The following is a 17,997-nucleotide window of genomic DNA, read 5'->3' on the forward strand; positions in this document are numbered from 1 at the left end:
CCCTCATCCCTGTGTTTTGGAGAGGTTTAGCTGAGCATGTTAAGGATGCTCTATCTACCAGAGAGGTTTGTTATGAATGAGTCACTGGAGGAGGAGAAAACAAAAATACAAGCTAAGTCCAGAAAACCGGAGAGGTTGGTAGCTATCGGATTGCAGACCCCTGAACCTATTCACCACAGCTAACAGTAGCCGTGGGGGGTTCCTACGGTGCCCTAGACCCCTCGTCACAGCCGGAGAACTACATAAGCCTAAGGAAGGAAAGGGGAAATCTAAACTGCCCCAGAGCAGACCCCAAAGCAATAGACAGCCCCCAACATGTATTGTCGGTGAAAAACAGATGAAAACACAAACACAGACAGAAAGACAGGCTGAGCAAACGATGGGGCCCAACTAACTAGATAGGGCAGGACAGAAAAGATGCTGGCTGCAATCCGCAAAAAACCCTACAAAAATGTCCCAACCGTCTGATAGGAAAAAACGCCGTGAAGTCGCTAGACTTCAAAATCACTATATCAGCACTCAGGTATATTCTGAAAACAGAGCAAAGAGATCAACTGATCAGAGACAAAAATGGAATTCAGCCAGTCCCAACCAGGACTGGCTGAATACAAACACTAAGGAAACCAGACAAAATCTCATGTAATAATAGCAGGGCAAAACTTAGCTTTTAGTAGACAGGAACTAAAACTGGATGCCAGAGCTCAGAGCAGAAAGGATCACCAGCAAACCCTGCAGGGCGTCGGCTGCCTTATATCCACTCAGAAATTCCAGATGTCCAATCACACTCCGCCTGTTCAGATAACAGGTTCTTCCCATCCCAATCAATTTCACTACCTCTCTTCACCAGCAGAGGGAGTTCATCAGACATCAAAGGTGAAGGGGAAAATGAACTCACAACAGAGGTTCCTGCTAGTCTGGAGGAGCTGATTGCCATTGCCACCCACATTGATCTTCGTCTCTCAGAGTGCGGGCTGGAGCGTGCTCAATCCAGACAGAGGGTTACGCCGGCTTCCAACCTCTTTGAACCTCTGGAATCACCCGAGCCAGAGTGTTCACTCCCAGAGCCCATGGAGGTGTCTCGCGCCAGTCTCGAGGCGCGTCCGGCACTAAGCTCCACTTGCGGCTACCACTGTCAGTACTCTGTTCCCCAGGATAACGGGGCCCCGCAATGGCCAAACTCTGTGCCGCCGGGCAAGACCTTTGTCCTCCCCCGCCTTCGGCTGAAGGTTCTCGCATGGGCACACGCGTCCAGGGTAGGTGGTCACTGTGGCTACATGCAGACCACAAAACTCCTGGCAGGGTTGTATTGGTGGCCGCACGGGGCTCGCGGTCTTCTGCTGTCTATCTACTGCAGAGAAGATTACTTTGCAGCAGACCACTCCAGAGACTAAGTTCCTCTGTGCTCCTATTGGGCATGCTCACGAGGCGATCTCCCATTGGAGATCAGGGGTCATGTGCCCAGGTCCTGCTCCAGATCTCATTGGTCCATCTCGGAGATCTGGCAGGTCCCGCACGGCTATAAAAAGCGCGCATGACCATTCGGCCATACGCTAGTATAAACTTTTCAAGCTAATGTGTGAATGGTGACGGATGTATGACTCTGGTGACTGAATCATTTGAAACCCCTTCCCTCTGATATTACGCATGTGGATAGGGAATTAGTGCAGCAGTCATTGGCAAGCCTTAGGCCCCTGTGCACACCGCACCTCTACTCTAGCGTCCGACATTGCACCTGCTTCCTAGCTTTGTCGACTAGCGGCCGTGCCCTACGCCACGCTGCAGTTGCAGCCCTCCTTGGCATCCGCAGTAGCGACGCCGCACACACGGTAGGTCTAGACGGATGCAGCTCCTCTGCCTTGGGTCCTGCTCCTGTGACCAGATACCGTGTGTGCATTTCCCTGTGGTCTGTGACACTAACAGGCTCAGCATTTTTGTATGTTTATGTTGCGGCACCTCTGTGTGTGAACAGAGCCCTCTTTGCGCACTTCGGGTGAAGTCTAACCCGTGCACATTATACCGCCATATTGCTCGTCTGTCATTACCTAGCAGCGGTTTAACATCTACTGCACGGTGGACCCCGAGCAGCGAACGCACTTTATTATTTATTTTTATTTAGTGTGTTCCGCCGTTCCTGACACTTACATTCCCCCTCTCTTTGTGCTCGCCATTCCACGGGCAGAGTTCTTGAAGTATGCATTGACATTCTTCTATGTTTCTAACAACTTGTTGCCAAACAAAACTATCCTGATCAAATCGGTGAGGGGGTTTTCCTGCTGTCGAATGTTCAGAATGTCGTAAACTGGGAATATTAGTTGGTTTTACTTGAGTAATAGAATCAGGCTAAATGGAAAAAGGTGGGGGCACGCTCAACCCTGGAGAAGCAGCCTTGTAGGAATTTCAGGAGTCCCAGGGGTCTCAGGTTTCTTCTTCTGGTTCTGCCCATGGAGGTTCAGGGCATTCGTGATCTTCATCTTCACTAGTGAATAGTAGAAGATTCTCAGGAGCATCGTGCTCTTCTTTCTCTATTCGCGTAGGGTCTCTAGACACCCGTGGCTAAACATGTTTCGGTGCACAATATGAGTTGGAGAATCATCGGCCCCCTCGGGCTGAACTTCATAGATAGGCCCTTCAGAACTGACTTGCTGCCATACACAATACAGTGTATTCTCCCATTGATGATCTAACTTGTCTCAAGGACATTTTTCTCTATCTAGTACCCGGTCTCCAGCCTGTAGAGCTGTCCCCCCGTAGAGGAGCCGTCTCTGGGTGTTCTAAGTCTCGAAACCAGGTCTGCACCAGATGATGTAGAGACTGCAGTCGATGACGGTGTTCTCGGACCCAGGTGGACACCCCCGTGCATGGGTAGTCATCCTCCGGGTCCAGCTCGGTGATATATTTTCCTGGCCTGCCAAAAAGTAGAGTATAGTGCGTGTATCCTGTGGTGTGATGTACCTGATTGTTGTACACCCACACTAGTTCTGCTACAAATTCTGGCCACCAGGCCTTTCAATCTTCTTCTAAGGTTCTCAACATTTGAATAAGGGTTTGATTGAACCATTCACATGCTCCATTGTCCTGCGGATGGTAAGTAGTGATGAGCAAACATGCTCTTCACTACTCGGTACTCGCCAGAGTATCACTGTGCTCGGTGTACTCGGCAAGCACCGAGTATTTCCGGGATTACTCGGTGGGAACTTGGGTCTCCACCCAGCAATTTTGGCAGACTTTAGAGACCCAAACACAGTGCTGGGATTGTTTGCCAGGCCATGAAAATCCGCAGCCAGCTTTCTTGTGGTCATGCAGTGATTGGCTGGCCGCACAGCATCATCAGGGGTATAAGGGCTGCATTCAGCTCCGGATTGAGAGAGTGTACGGAGAGTGGCTGCCTTGATAGGGTCAGAATTGGGCATTTCTCAGTTAGTGTGGGGTCTACCATCCTAAATACTCACATCCAGCTAAACCAACAGTCCTTCTAAGGACTAATTCTGAAGTACATAGGGTCTAGTGTTAGGCAGGCAGGGGAGTGTATGTTGCTGTATACACATCAGTGCAAGGCCTGCATGCACTATATGTGTGTACATAGAGCATTGAATATATCATATCTGTGTGTGCTGAAATTTTGGCCCGAAAAATAAACAAGGCCACCCATTTTTTGATGCAGTATCTTAGTTCCAGCAGTTATCTGTGCGTGGTGAAATTTTAGCCAGTTATTGGCTTTTTTCTCTTTTTTGCCTGGCTGTTAGTTTTGCTTCAATAAAGCAGTATTTAGACCCAAAAAAAAGGCCACCCATTTTTTGGTGCGGTAAGTTTGTGCCAGCTTTTATCTGCTAATTATGCAAATTGTCTCTTCAGAGAGGAAGAGGACTAGAACTCTAGTGCCACCTTTTGGAAGTAGCAATCCTAAAAGTCAATGTCGACCCTTTAATGAGCCTTGTTACATGACTTAGGATAAAAGCCAAGCCAGCTGTTATCTGTGCGTGGTGAAATTTTGGCCAGTTTAAGGCTTTTTTCTCTTTTTTGCTTGGATGTTAGTTTTGCTTAAATAAAGCAGTATTTAGGACCAAAAAATAAACAAGGCCATCCATTTTTTGGTGCAGTATCTTAGTTACAGCTGTTATTTGTGTGTGGTGAAATTTTGGCCAGTTTACGGCTTTTTTTCTCTTTTGTGCCTGGCTGTTAGTTTTGCTTCAATAAAGCAGTATTTAGGCCCAAAAACAAAGGCCACCCATTTTTTGGTGCGGTATCTTCATACCAGCTCTTATCTGTTCGTGGTGAAATTTTGGCCAGTTTATGGCTTTTTTCTCTTTTTTGCTTGGCTGTTAGTTTTGCTTAAATAAAGCAGTATTTAGGAAAAAAAATAAATAAACAAGGCCACCCATTTTTTGGTGCGGTATCTTTGTTCCAGCTGTTATCTGTGCGTGGTGAAATTTTGGACAGTTTACGGCTTTTTTCTCTTTTGTGCCTGGCTGTTAGTTTTGCTTCAATAAAGCAGTGCTTAGGCAAAAAAAAAACGCCATCCATTTTTTGGTGTGGTATCTTCGTGCCAGCTCTTATCTGTGCGTGGTGAAATTTTGGCCAGTTTATGGCTTTTTTCTCTTTTGTGCCTGGCTGTTAATGATGCTTTATTCAAGCAAAACTTAGGCCCAAAAAAAAAAAAAAAAGGGCAACCCATTTTTTGGTGCAGTATCTGTTAGAATCTGTTTAGTTTGTGACTATCTGCCATTTTCTTGTGGTGTTCTGGCTGCTGGTCTTTTTCCTCTGGTGCTGGGCTTGTCTTGGGTCAGGTGATTGTATCACTCTTTATTAACCTGCACCTGCCTCCCAGTCCTTGCTGGACAACAGTGTTTGAGTTCTGGCTTGGTGCTTTGTCTTCTGTGTGCTTTAATTTGTGCAGTGCTGGGACCTCTGGTTCTGCTAGTCTTAGTTTCTCTTTTCAGTTGGGTTCTGCAGCCTTCTCTGTGTTTTCTATTAGTAGGTGACCCGTTTTTGTACCCAGTCCTTAGATCTTTCAGGGACCCCCTCCCCCTATCTTTAGGTCTTCACTTGAGATTAACCTAGGATCGTCGGTTGGTCTATTCGCAAGGAATGGGTTGCCCACTCTATCATAGGGTATCAGCCTAGTCATAGTGCAGGGTCAGTTTTCCCCCTTCTACCCTAGTCCTGCATTGCAGATCCATAACAGTATCTTCGTGCCAGGTCTTATCTGTGCGTGGTGAAATTTAGTTTATGGCTTTTTTCTCTTTTGTGTCTGGCTGTTGGTTTTGCTTCAATAAAGCAGTATTTAGGCCAAAAAAATTAAAAAGGCCACCCATTTTTTGGTGCGGTATCTTCGTGCCAGCTGTTATCTGTGCGTGGTGAAAGTTTGGCCAGGTAACGTTGGTTTCCTTTTTTGGGCCTGGCTGTCACAGTCGTTATATCCAGCAGTCTTTTGTATCCAAAAAAGAATAAAAAATTAATACAGTCTGTTATCTCAGGCTGAGGCCTGGTGTATCTGTGGTGGAAAATTGTTTGCTTTGCAGGTATACTTATCACATCTAATTTTTTTCACAAGAAATCCATTTGTATTGAGGTTTTGAAATCTTTCAGTAGTCCTTTTAAAATGGGCAAGGGGCAAGGGACGGGGAAGTGGACGTGATGCTGATGGTGCATGCAGAGGACGAGGCCGTGTTCAAGCAGAAAGTGGGCCACAGCAAAGACCCACATCTGTGCACTCGACCTTCCTGTTCCAGTTTCTAGGGAACCGCACCATACCACTATTGAATCCAGAGTAGTGTGAAGCGATTGTTGGTTGGATAGCGGATAATGTTTATAGTCACTTAGCCACTACCACCACGTCTTCCACACGGGCAAGTCTGAGTAGCCATGACTGTGGACCGGATATTACTCACCCTGATCCTCCTTCCTCCCACCATGTCGAGTGCCCTGAGACAACTGATACCACACTCGGACACTCCGAAGAGCTGTTCAATTATCCATTTGGAGATTTGTGCCTCTCATCTGCTTCACTTGAAGTGGGGCAAGATGATATTCCATGTAGTGATGCACAAATCTTTGAGCAGCCATGGTCACCTGAGGTGGATGATGATGAGATACAATTGCTGGAAAGTCAGGAGGAGGAGCAGGGTGCAGATGTGGAGGGTGAGGTGGTGGATGACATAGTGACTGATCCAACATGGTAGGAGGACATGCAGAGTGAGGAAAGTAGCACACATGGGGAAGGAGTCATATCACCCCAACAGGCAGGGAGAAGCAGTGTCGTGGCCTCAGACAGAAGGCGTGCATCCATTCCCCGTAACACCAACAGGACGGAAGTGGCCATTCCTTCTGTTAGATCTTTCTGAGCCTGGTTATTTTTTAAAGACTCTGCTAATAATCCCAAACAGGCCGTTTGCAGCACTTGCCATGCCAGCATCAGCAGGGGTAGCAAAACTACCAGCCTGACCACCATCAGCATGATTAGGAACATGGCAGCCAAGCACCCGACTTTGTGGGCCAAACCCAAGGCTCCAGGAACACTGTCTGCAGGTGATAACACTGCTTCTTCCACTGTTTCATGTCCAAGCCAATGCCCAGTTCACCGTGCCTGTGAAGATGCCTCGGGCCCTGCACCTGTTGTTGCCCACAGTCAACCAGCACCATCATCAAGCCCGTACACATCCTTGTCCCAGCCCAGCCTTCAGTTCTCTATATACCCCAATCTTTGGAACGCAAGCAGAAATACGCAGCCAATGCTCCACAGGCCACAGTACTTAATTCGCACATTTCTCATCTGTTTGCCCTTTCGAAATGTTGCCTTTTAGGCTCGTTGAGACAGAAACTTTTCACAACCTGATGGCGGCAGCCGTACCAAGGTACTCGGTCCCCAGTCACCACTATTTCTCCTGTTGTGCCATACCTGCATTACACCAGCATGTGTCCCACAACATTACCCGTGCCCTCAACAATGCTGTTACTGGAAAATTCTACCTAACCACAGACATGTGGACAAGTGCCTGTGGGCAGGGATGGTACATCTCACTGATGGCACACTGGGTTAACATAGTGGAAGCTGGGACCCGGTAGGACCTTGCGATGGAACACATTATCCCCACGCCGAGGGTTGCGGGCCCTTTATCAACAGGGATGCCCACACAGTCTACAGCTCCTGCACCTCCTCTTCCTCTTCTTCAGCCTCCACCTCTGAAATGAAAACATCAGTCAGAAGCTGGAAGCACTGCAGCACTGACTCAGCCAAGCAGCAACAGGCTGTGCTGAAGCTAATCTGCATAAGTGAAAAACCGTACAATGCAGAAGAGTTGTGGACAGCGCTGAAAGAGCAGTTAGATATTTGGCTGACACAGCAGAACCTACAGCCCGGCATGGTCGTGTGTGACAATGGCCGGAACCTGGTAGCAGCTCTAAGGCAAGGTGAGCTCACACACGTACCTTGCCTGGCTCATGTGCTTAACCCCGTGGTTCAACATTTTCTCAAAAGCTACCTGGAGCTGCCAGATCTGCTATTGAAAGTACACCGTCTGTCTGCACATCTTAGAAAGTCAGCTACAGCTTCAGCCGCACTTGCTGGACTTCAGCAGCATTTGCATCTTCTGGCTCACCGACTGGTGTGTGATGTCCCCATGCATTGGAACTCTACACTGCATATGTTGGAAAGGATTTGTGAGCAGAAGAGGGCAGTTGTTGACTACCAGCATCATCAATGCCGTCGATATTGAGTTGCGACTCCACACATAAGACCTCAGGAGTGGACATGGATGTCAAAAATATGTACCATCCTCCAGAACTTTGAGGACTGCGCCAAGATATTGATCGGTGATGACGCCATCATTAGCGTCACCATCCTGCTTCTCAGCATCTGAAAACCTCTCTGCTCACAATTAAAGATGATGCATTGCAGGCAGACACGTGGACAGGGTGATTACACTCAGCCCAACCTCATGTCGTCGCAACGTGGATTATCGACAATGAGGAGGAGGAAGAGGAAGAACAGGAGCTACTTTCTTGCACTCTAGATGGTATTACAAGCACAGCTGTCATACCATCTGTTCAGCCGGGATGGAAAGAGGAGGGTGGGGAGGAGGAGGACACCACGGTCAGTCATCCTGTTGTGGAGGAAGTCTTGCCTGTTAGTAGTCTGGCATGCATGGCTGACTTTATGTTGCACTGCGTTGGGGACATTCATTACTGGTTGGTGACACTTCTAGACCCATGCTACAAAGAAAACTTTCAATCTCTTCTTCCAGAGGTAGAGAGGTGTGCACAAATGTTGCTGTACCATAGGGCCCTTGTAGCGGAAGTACCAAAAAAATTCCCATGTGAGAACGCTGACAGCAGACGTCAGAGTTTGTTGTACAGCCAAGGAGTCCATGCAAGAGAGACAGAAGTACAATCCAGCTCAGGCAGAGGAACAATGGCAAAGTTCTGAGACAGTGTTCTCAGACACTCACATCGTGCCGCCACAGAGGCAAGGGGTCGTGTCACAAGAAGTGTAATGTTTGGGAAGATGGTGAGGGAGTACATTGCAGATCGTACAAGCGTACTCCAGGATTCCTCTGTGCCTTTTAATTATTGGGTATCCAAGCTGGACATGTGGCATGAACTGACTCTCTATGCCTTGGAGGTCCTGGCCTGCCCTGCTGCTAGTGTTCTGTCAGAGCGGGTTTTTAGTGCCGCTGGAGGAGTTATAACAGATAAGCGCATCCTCCTGTCAACTGACAATGCTGACAGGCTGACTCTTATAAAAATGAACAAGGACTGGATTGCCCAAGACTTCTGTACACCACCGAATGAAAACATCAAAACATAAGCTCAAATTAATTTTTTGCTTGGTTGGGGAGGTGTATTCTCATGCACCTCTTCACAATCACACGTGGTTATCCGCTTCATGATTAGGTCTGTTTGGTGTTATCCTCCTCCTTATCCTCATCTTCATCATCCACAACCAGTAGAACACCAGGGTCAATGTATTCGATGATGCAAAAGTCACTATATTTTTATTTATATCCCTGTCTCTGAGCTGTTGCTAGGGACAAACATATCTCGCTGGACACATTCTGGCTTTATAACTATGAAACTGTATTTGCCCCTCCCTTTTGTTATTTTCTTTCATAGGTGGATTCACATTTTTTATTTATTTGTTTGATTTCAGTCTGATTTCTCATTATGTGTCCTCATTCTCCACCACTACATCAACAGGGTTAACGTCTTCTGTGCTGCAACAACCAGTCTAAATTTTGGCAACAGTGTCTATGATGTCCATAAAATATTTTTAACAATTTTACTCCCCCAGGGGGAAATGTTTGTCTGCCCACGCACTTAAGGCCCCGTCGCTAGCGAGATCGCTCCTGAGTCACAAGTTTTGTGACACAACAGCGATCTCACCAGCGAGATCGCTGTGTGTGACAGCGATCAGCGACCGGCCCCCCTGCCGGTATCGCTGATCGCTCTTGGAAACCTCTGGACATTTCTTTCATCGCTGATCTCCCGCTGGCCAGCACGCATCGCTGTGTGTGACAGGCGGGAGACCAGCGATCAGCGATAAACTAATAAAAAAAAAATAAAAAATATTACTATTCTCACCTTCCGACGTCCCGCGCAGCATTCCCGCCTCTCTCCACTCTCCGGTCCCAGTAATCCTTTGCAAGAATGACCGCGAGACTTCGCGATCCAGCGAGAATGGACGTCATCGCGGTAATTCTCGCAAAGGATTACTGGGACCGGAGCGTGGAGAGAGGCGGGAATTCTGCGCGGGACGTCGGAAGGCGAGAATAACAATATTTTTTATTTTAATTCTATTTTTGACATGAATCAGCTCTGAACACAGCGATGCCGCACGCGCGGCGTCACTGTGCTAATCGCTGGTGAAGCTGTCTGTTTGACAGCTCACCAGCGATCACATAGCGATTCACCAGCGATCCTGACATGTTGATATCGTTGTCGGGATCGCTGGTAAGTCGCTTAGTGTGACGGGGCCTTTAGTGTATGGGCATTACAAGTCTAGGAGACCTGCTCCTTTTTCATGGGACATTTTTTGTTAAAAGGCCCTCCTACATGTTTCTTCCAAGGGGGATTGTGGTTATTGGGGTGCATATGACTTGGTAGCTGGGCAGGCCTTGCTGTCAATGCATAAGAAAAGAGTATGGGAGTACAAAACAAATAATGTGAAGTGAATTTTCCTGGGCCCATCCAATATGTGGGTTCAAAGGGTTATTGGGGTGCATATGACTTCGTAGCAGGGCAGGCCTTGCTGTCAATGCATAAGAAAAGAGTATGGGAGTACAAAATGAATAATGTGAAGTGGATTTTCCTGTGCCCCTCCAGCATGTGGGTTCAAAGACTTATTGGGGTGCATATGACTTGGTAGCAGGGTAGGCCTTACATTCAATGCAACATTTTTTATGGAGGCCCTGCTGGACATCTTGTGAAAGGGGTATTGGGGTGCGTCGTAATTCTTGGCAGCCCATCCACTCACTGCATAGGCTTTTACAGTTCAGGGGACCCACTGTTTAATAATGTCCCTTTAAGCAGATTAATGCTGCGTGATGCCCCTGTAAAAATAGGCTCAGTGACTTTAAGAGCCCCTCCTGTGTCTGCTTATGTGTCCCACACCATATGGACAGCTAGTGTTGTTAAATGTTACAATGATATTTCCCAGTGAATGCATTTGTTTTGGTTGAAAGCAATTTTACAATTTTAAAGTTGAACAACGCTTCAAAAATGCTATGTCTGAACATAGCCCAAGTGGGGGTGTAACATTTTGGTCTGGGGTTATTTATTTTGCCTTATATACAAGTCATTATCCTGGAAAGGATGTTCCTTAACATTTTCCCAGCAAAATCCGTTTTGGTTTCGTTTTGGTATGTTTTTTGGTGCACTGGTAAAAATGGCATTTAACGCTGAAAAAATTGTTTAAAGCTGTGAATTAGGAGTCAGGAATGCTTCCAGGGGCGATCCCCATGATGTCCCCATGTCATTTGAGCAGTGTTTCCATCATTTTCAGACGTTTTTAGACCTCAAAAGGACCCCCGGGGGATCGCGGTAAAAATGCGCGGGTCTCCCATAGACTTACATTGGGCTCGTTGTTCTGTCCGAGTACCCGAGTATTCCAATTTGCTCGACCCGAACAATGAGCACTCGAGCATTTTAGTGCTCGCCCATCACTAATGGTAAGGGGTCGTACGAGATTTCTCAATTCCATACAAATGCAGGCACCTTGGTCTGAGTGAATTCTTTTCGGACAGCCACATACTTGAATGAAATAGATAGCGTAAGCTGCGGATTCGGCAGTTTGGTCCCGAGTAGGGGTCACAACAGCGAACTTAGTGAAGTGGTCCACGATGACTAAACAATGTTCATACCCTTGATGGGCTGGGCCTATTGTCAGATAGTCTATCATCGAAAATTCTAACGGGACAGAGGTTATGGTAGTTTGTGTGGGAGCTCTCTGTTCCGGAGGTTAGGACAGTTCACAGTTCCTACAGAGTCTGCATACTTCTTTCACCGTTGTTTTAAGCCGTGGATGGTACACCAGTCTCTGCAACCACTGAAAGGTTATTTTCTTGACCGAAGTGAGCCCCTTTTTCATGTGCCTCTGCGGCCAATTGATGTAACAGCTTCTCTGGAATCACTACTTGCAGAGTGACAGTCAGGTCCCTCTGTAGCTGGACTTTTCTATACAGCAATCATTCTCTCAGGTGGAGCCTGTCCCATTGCCGTTGGATTTGTTTCGTAGCAGGAGACAGGTTTTCTTTCTACTCCCGACTAGGCAGTTGTTTGAGAGCCACCCACTGCTGAAGTAGGGCGAGCACTCCATCCTCCTGCTGTATTCGTACCCACTCAGCACGAGGCTGTTCCAGAACACCTTTTTTGAAATTCTACCCAATATTGTTCCCCCTGAGCTGCCAGCATCCTGGCAGATCCTCGGAACTCCGGCACTTCGTCGGCCTCCAGCTCTTCATCTCTGTTAGGGTGGTTTCACATTAGCGCTTTTTAAGCGCACGCACGGCCGGGGGTAGCTCCGCCCCCGAGCCGGCTCTCTGCCCGGCGTGCCCGCCCCTTGCTTGTAGCGCCGCCTCCTAGCGCACAGCGGCGCCTGTGATCGGCGCACCCTATCTTTAGCATAGGGTGCGCAGATCGTGCGCAGGCCGTGCGCTAGTTGCGCTTTGACCTGCGCTGCGCACGGTCAAAGTTTGATTTTGGCGCGCACGGCGCACCGTCAAAAGTGCGCAGCGCAGGTCAAAGCGCAACTAGCGCACGGCCTGCGCATGATCTGCGCACCCTATGCTAAAGATAGGGTGCGCCGATCGCAGGCGCCGCTGTGCGCTAGGAGGCAGCGCTACAAGCAAGGGGCGGGCACGCCGGGCAGAGAGCCGGCTCGGGGGCGGAGCTACCCCCTGCCGTGCGTGCGCTTAAAAAGCGCTAATGTGAAACCACCCTTAGGGTCTTCATCTGAATGGGAACCTATGTAAATCCTCTCCTTAGACTGAAGTCTATATCTCTGTGGAGGGGCAGTGGCCTTGCTTTGATTAAAAACGCCTGCGGCTAACAGTGCTCAGTCAGACGGTTAATGAATTTGCATTCATTAACCTTCTGACTTCAGTCTAACTGAGAATTGGCATTAGGTTAGGGTCCTGAAAAACGAGAAATACCTTAACTTGGCTTCCAGGTACACATAAATTGGCCATTTTCTGTGCTAAACTTTCTCAATTTTTCATACTTCTAATGCAGTAATGCAATTCATTTTTCATATTTCATGTTTGCATGTTATGGCGCGACAGTGTGCTTCCTTTTTCGTTTGAGTCAACAGGGTACGGCATCTGTGTTCTGCGGTTCCGTGGCTCTGTGATGCAACAGAGCCCGTTGCTACTACACACTGGGTGGCGTTTAACTCTTGTGTGTTCAGTGCGATACAGCCATTTTGTGTCCACCATTACTGTGCATTACTCTGCACGATGGACCCCGGGCTGCGAATGCACCTTATTACCATCTTCTTATTATTTGGTGCGTTCCGCCAGCCCGTAACAGGGTGAAGTCTTTCATGAACTGTCGATAATACCCAGTCAGCCCTAAGAAGGCTCAAACATCCTTTACGGTTCTCGGGGTAGGCAAGTCTTGCACTGCTGCAATCCTCTCATGGGACGGACGGACGTGTTCTACTGAGACCACATGCCCCAGGTACCCTACTCAGGATATTAAATTATGAAAAATAAAAAGTGGGATCCAATTGCTGTGAAGAAATATTATTAGACTTTTGCAAGAATAATGTTAGAAGTATAGAAATGCATAATTTGAGGATTTTGAAGGTGTAGCACTAATAAAATACACCCTCTGGGATCTACAGTGAAGAACGCCTTTGGTACATTAGACTCTACATCAACAAATTAGCATAATTCTCATAATTCTCTAAAATGTTCTAGTTACTGTAAATAAAATCATGGAGCAAGCACTGCTAGAGCCATTTCCTTTTGTCATAGTCTTACGTGGAAACCTCAAGTCCTTTTCATTTTAAATTTCTACCTACACCTATTTCTCTTTGTGAGCTGCAAAGAATATGATGGCCTTATAATCAACGAGGTCACTCACAGGCTTTCTCTTCTTTACTTCACTGGGGTCAATTACAAAGCCTTCTCCAACTAGAGCTTTCCTGGCAAATATATACAGTACTGTAGTGTATACAGTAAATAGTGGTGCTAATTGTAATCAATAAGCATAAATGAAGACAGTAATTCTAGACATCCAACATATATAAAGTGCTGACTGGAATCACACACAACAGAGCAAAACATCCAAAATATAATGTATTTTAAAGAATATTACCAAAGCAATATAGCAATCATAGTAAAGGGGAACTTCAAGTATATTTCATATATCTTAGAATTATTTTTTCTTCTTAAAATAATCTCTGATCCATCTTATGTTCCAGTCTTTCACTCTTCTCCTCATTTAGGCTGTGTGCACACGTTGTATTTTTTTTTGCGTTTTCGCGGCATTTTTCCGCTGCGGAATCGCCGCGAAAACGCAAAGAAAACTCATCCCATGCAATCCTATGGGATTCCACAATGCTGTGCTAATGCTGCGGATTTTTCTGTATTTTTTTTTTTTAAACTGCCATTCTTACTTTTCCTTTTTACATGTATATGGTCCTTCTGAAATAATGCCAGTGCACCAATCAGAATCCTGGGTGTTCTGTATTGTGTGCCAGATGCATTGTGTCCTGTTGTCCAATTCAGTGTTCCTCCCCAGAGCCCAGGTCACATGCTGGTGCTTGCCACAGAATATCCATTACCTGCTTCATACATGCTGTAAAAATTGTTTGGCATATGAATATCCTACCATTCAATTCACCTCATCATTAAGGCTATATATATATATATATATATATATATATATATATACTGTATATATGTGTGTGTGTGTGTGTATGTACTGAATATATATATATATATATATATATATATATATAAAAAAAATTGAATGTATGAGCAACAGTTTTCCTTTCAACCAATCACTAAGCATCTTTCATTTCAACAAAGCTTTTTAAAGAAGATGAGCTGTGATTGGTTGCTATGAGCAACAGTTTTCCCAGTCCAGAAAACACCTCAGCTGACACTGATCAGGTGGGAGAAATCTAGCATCCCCGGGAACATAAGCTCCCAGCCATTGTCTTCCCCCCAGAAAGAGAAGAGAGCACATGACAGAAATGAATCCCCCCTCCCGTGCCCATATACCCATCACACATCCTCCATCCCATAGGCACATCTTCCCTCTTAAAGGGATCCCTGGTATGGAAGTCAGGACCGTTCCACTCAGCTCTGTGGTTCTGACCCCAGGCCTCTCTTAAAGGGATCTCTGGTATGGAAGTCAGGGCAAATCCACTCAGTGCTGTGGTACTGACCCCAGACCTCTCTTAAAGGGATCTCTGGTATGGAAGTTAGGGTAAATCCCTAAGTGCTCTGATTCTGACCCCAGGCTTCTATTAAAGGGATCATTGGTATGGAAGTTAAGGCAAATCCATCCAGCACTTTGGTTCTAACCCCAGGCCTCACTTAAAGGGATCCCTGGTATGTAAGTGAGGGCAAATCCACTCTGCGCTTTGGTACTGACCCCAGGCCTCTCTTAAAGGGATCTCAGGTATCGAAGTTAGGGTAAATCCCTCAGTGCTCTGATTCTCACCCCAGGCTTCTATTAAAGGGATCATTGGTATGGAAGACAGGGCAAATCCACTCAGTGCTCTGGTTCTGATGCCAGGCCTCTCTTAAAGGGATCCCTGGTATGCAAGTCAGGGCAAATCCACTCAGCACTCTGGTTCTGATCTCAGTCTCTCTTAAATCGTTCATTGGTATGGAAGTTAGGGCAATTCCACTCAGCGCTTTGGTACTGACCCCAGTCCTCTCTTAAAGGGATCCCCAGTATGGAAGTGAGGGCAAATCCACTCTGCGCTCTGATTCTGACCCAAGGCCCCACTTAAAGGGATCCCCAGTATGGAAGTGAGGGCAAATCCAATCTACACTTTGGTACTGACCCCAGGCCTCTCTTAAAGGGATCTCAGGTATGGAAGTTAGGGTAAATCCCTCAGCGCTCTGATTCTCACCCCAGACTTCTATTAAAGGGATCATTGGTACGGAAGTCAGGGCAAATCCACTCAGTGCTCTGGTTCTGATGCCAGGCCACTCTTAAAGGGATCCCTGGTATGCAAATCAGAGCAAATCCACTCAGCACTCTGGTTCTGATCCCAGTCTCTCTTAAATGGATCATTGATATGGAAGTTAGGGCAATTCCACTCAGCGCTCTGGTTCTGACCCCAGGCCCCTCTTAAAGGGATCCCCGGTATGGAAGTGAGGGCAAATCCACTCTGCGCTCTGATTCTGACCCCAGGCCCCTCTTAAAGGGATCCCCGGTATGGAAGTGAGGTCAAATCCACTCAGCGCTCTGGTTCTGACCCCAGTCTCTCTTAAATGGATCATTGGTATGGAAGTTAGGGCAATTCCACTCAGCGCTCTCGTTCTGACCCCAGGCCCCTCTTAAAGGGATCCCCGGTATGGAAGTGAGGGCAAATCTACTCTGCGCTCCGATTCTGACCCCAGGCCCCTTTTAAAGGGATCCCCGGTATGGAAGTGAGGGCAAATCTACTCTGCACTCTGATTCTGACCCCAGGCCCCTTTTAAAAGGATCCCCGGTATGGAAGTGAGGGCAAATCCACTCTGCGCTCTGGTACTGACCCCAGGCATCTCTTAAAGGGATCTCAGGTATGGAAGTTAGGGTAAATCCCTCAGTGCTCTGATTCTGACCCCAGGCCCCTTTTAAAGGGATCACTGGTATGGAAGTCAGGGCAAATCCACTCAGCGCTCTGGTTCTGACGCCAGGCCTCTCTTAAAGGGATCCCCGGTATGGAAGTGAGGGCAAATTCTCTCTACGCTCTGATTCTGACCCCAGGCCCCTCTTAAAGGGATCCCCGGTATGGAAGTGAGGGCAAATCCACTCAGCACTATGGTTCTGACCCCAGGCCCCTTTTAAAGGGATCCCCGCTGTGGAAGTGAGGGCAAATTCTCTCTACGCTCTGATTCTGACCCCAGGCCCCTCTTAAAGGGATCCCCGGTATGGAAGTGAGGGCAAATCCACTCTGTGCTTTGGTACTGACCCCAGGCCTCTCTTAAAGGGATCTCAGGTATGGAAGTTAGGGTAAGTCCCTCAGCACTCTGATTCTCACCCCAGGCTTCTATTAAAGGGATCATTGGTATGGAAGTCAGGGCAAATCCACTCAGTGCTCTGGTTCTGACCCCAAGCCTCTCTTAAAGGGATCTCAGGTATGGAAGTTAGGGTAAGTCCCTCAGTGCTCTGATTCTCACCCCTGGCTTCTATTAAAGGGATCATTGGTATGGAAGTTAGGGCCATTCCACTCAGCGCTCTGGTTCTGACCCCAGGCTGATGGGATGATGTGGGATATTAGGGGTAATAGTCCAGTGGCTCTGGCTGATGGGATGATGTGGGATAATAGGGTTAGTAGTCCGGCATCTGTGATGGGATGATGTGGGATATTTTTGGTAGTTGTCCGGAGGCTATGGTTGGCGGGATGATGTGGGATATTAGGGGTAGTAGTCCAGTAACTTTGACGGGATAATGTGGGATATTAGTAGTCTGGTGGCTCTGGCTGACGGGACGATGTGGGATATTAGGGGTAGTAGTCCGGTAGCTCTGGCTGACGGGATGATGTGGGATATTATAGTGAATGTGGCTATGCGGAGTGGGCGGGGCTGTACACTCAGCTTTATATATAAACCTTTTGCTTTTTTCTCCCCGAAATGTGTAACGCTTTAAATTTTTGCTGAAGGGGCTGTGTGGGCACTAGTATTTTGCTCTATGACCTGACATTTTTACTGATACGATGTTTTGCTTGCCTCTTATTGCATTTTATTGCAATGTTGTGGCTGCTAAAAAGAAACCTAAATTCTGGTATTTCGATGTTCCTGTTATGCCATTTACCAGTCGGATTAATTTATTTTACATGTTGATAGATTGGACATTTCTAAATGCCGCGATACCAAATTGTGTGTTTTGTTTTTTTTTCCTCTTTGATCTTTTGTATTTTATTTCATATTTTTAAAAACTGCTTTTTCAATTTTTGTTTACTTTGTTAGTAATCTTAGGGGACTTGAAGCTGCGATTGATTGTGCGTAGTTTACACAGTAGTGCATGAGCACTGTTCGACATAATTAATGACTCTTGACTGTCTATTTTGATAACATATATTCAGTGATAATGCTCAATTTTCCATAGATTCTGATGTTCTCCGTTTTGGCTCCATCTAGAGGCCAAAGTAATAACTACAGTGTTATTTCTATTTGGTTTCATTTTTGATTTCCCTCTAATTCCCAATGCATCCTGGGTAGGTTTGCAAGGGATTGTGGCTAGTTATGCCCATTTTCCCTCCAGTCCACCATTTTCCTTCTGCTTGCATACTGGAAGCACCTCATTTCTCTACACCCCTTGTGTCAGCATTGCTGG

This window comes from Dendrobates tinctorius, unplaced genomic scaffold, assembly GCF_039654945.1.
Source record: "Dendrobates tinctorius isolate UK_male_01 unplaced genomic scaffold, ASM3965494v1 ptg000086l, whole genome shotgun sequence".
Classification (NCBI taxonomy): Eukaryota; Metazoa; Chordata; class Amphibia; order Anura; family Dendrobatidae; genus Dendrobates; species Dendrobates tinctorius.